The sequence below is a fragment of the Pseudorca crassidens genome, chromosome 10, assembly GCF_039906515.1.
Source record: "Pseudorca crassidens isolate mPseCra1 chromosome 10, mPseCra1.hap1, whole genome shotgun sequence".
Lineage (NCBI taxonomy): Eukaryota > Metazoa > Chordata > Mammalia > Artiodactyla > Delphinidae > Pseudorca > Pseudorca crassidens.
In genome coordinates this window covers 101,095,221-101,097,127 of record NC_090305.1, presented here as the reverse complement: position 1 = coordinate 101,097,127, position 1,907 = coordinate 101,095,221, and the positions used below count along the sequence as shown (strand labels likewise).

The 1,907-nt window shown below is 45.0% G+C and overlaps 1 pseudogene; it reads right to left on the bottom strand.

Annotated features, from left to right (window-relative positions):
* Positions 1–577: 577 nt before the first annotated feature.
* Positions 578–1,644, bottom strand: LOC137232935 (26S proteasome regulatory subunit 10B pseudogene; annotated as a pseudogene).
* Positions 1,645–1,907: the final 263 nt, after the last annotated feature.

The window sequence follows — 1,907 nt, the reverse complement described above, 5'->3', positions numbered from 1 at the left end:
GTTTGCATAGAGTACATGGGAATAGCAAGAGGAAAAGAGAACAGACATCTATTGAGCACATCCAGTATGCCAGTCAGTGTGCAAGGAGCCTGTACAGCCAGTGCCCATTAACCCCTCACCACAATCCCAAGAAGTGGGTAGGGTTGTTATCCCCATCAGGCGGATAAGAAATTGGAAGCTCAGAGAAGTTATGACACTTGTCCAGGATAACACAGCTAACGAGTGACTCAGATGAAATTCAGGCCAGTCTGGCTCCAGGGCCAACTTCTTCCTACCTCTTTAAGATGTAGTTCTTCACAGGTGATAGGAAGAATCCATACTTGGTCAGGAGTCAGGGAAGTAGGTGTTCTCTGGTAATCAAGGAGGGAAGAGAGACCTTGCATGTAAACTGAGGCAGAGCTTCTGTGCTGAGAGGGTGATCCTGGGCTGAAAACAGAGGGCATCTACCTGTGTGGTCCTGTAGTGACCAGATCTCAGGTACTGTTTGTTGAATGTCACTGCTGTGCTATGCTCCATTTTTAGCTTTACAAGCACCACTCACAGGAGTGCCAGGAAATAGGGATGTTGTAAGCCAGACCTATCCAAAATCACGATCAGCAAGAATTGCAAACATACTTGCTTCAGTACAAACCTTTCTAAGTGAGCCACATTTCTAAGTTCTGCTCCATTAAAGCCATCGGAAAGCTTCACGATTGCTTCATAATCTATTTCACCATGCTTTGGAATGGGACCTGCATGGATTTTCAATATATCTAACCTTGCTTGTTTGTTTGATAAATCAGTATGTATTTTTCTATCTAATCTGCCTGGACGAAGCAAAGTAGGCTCCACTGTATCTGGCCTGTTTGTAGCCATGATCATTTTAACTCTATGTAGGGTATCAAATCCATCCACTTGATTCAGTAGCTCCATTAAAGTTCTCTGAATCTCTCTATTAGCTGAAGTCCCCTCAGGAAACCGACGACCACCAATAGCATCTATTTCATCCATAAAAATGATGCATGGCTGATGGTCCCTGGCATAATTAAACATTTCTCTGATCACACGAGCACTTTCACCAATGTACTTGTCTACAATAGAACTAGATACAACCTTTAAGAAATTGCAGTCCAGCTTGCTAGCAACAGCTCATGCCATGAGTGTTTTTCCTGTACCTGGTGGTGCCTATAGCAAACAGCCTTTTGGACGTATTATTCCTACACGTTGGAATAATTATGGGTTTGTAAGAGGTCATTCTATTACCTCTCTTAATTCCCGAATCTGTTCTGATAGCCCTCCGATCTCAGAATAAGGAACATTCCCAGGGTCCTCATGAGACATGTTGTGAACCGGTGGCTCTACCTCTCTTGGCAAATACCTCATGATAGTTAGTGTAGTCATATCCAAAGCAACTCTTGTTCCTGGCTTCAACTTACTTTTGTCAAGCCGTCGACGACAACCCACAACATATCTTGGTCCATTTGTAGCTTTAACAATGAATTTTTCTTCAGTTAATTGCTTAAGTACTTCAGCCACAATCTGCCCAACACTTTGTAGGGCCTTCACATCATTTTCAGACTTTTCATACTGCTTGGCAAGTTCTTTTAATTGTTCCCTTAACTCCTTGAGACAGCTGTCCATCTCCTTGTGCTCCAGCAGCTTCTTTTTTTTTTTTTTTTTTTTTTTGCGGTACGCGGGCCTGTCACTGCTGTGGCCTCTCCCATTGCGGAGCACAGGCTCCGGACGCGCAGGCTCAGCGGCCATGGCTCACGGGCCCAGCCGCTCCGTGGCATGTGGGATCCTCCCGGACCGGGGCACAAACCCGTGTCCCCTGCATCGGCAGGCGGACTTTCAACCACTGCGCCACCAGGGAAGCCCCGGGAAACTATTTTTAACTTTTTAAGCAACTATTATCTGTTTTCCAAAGT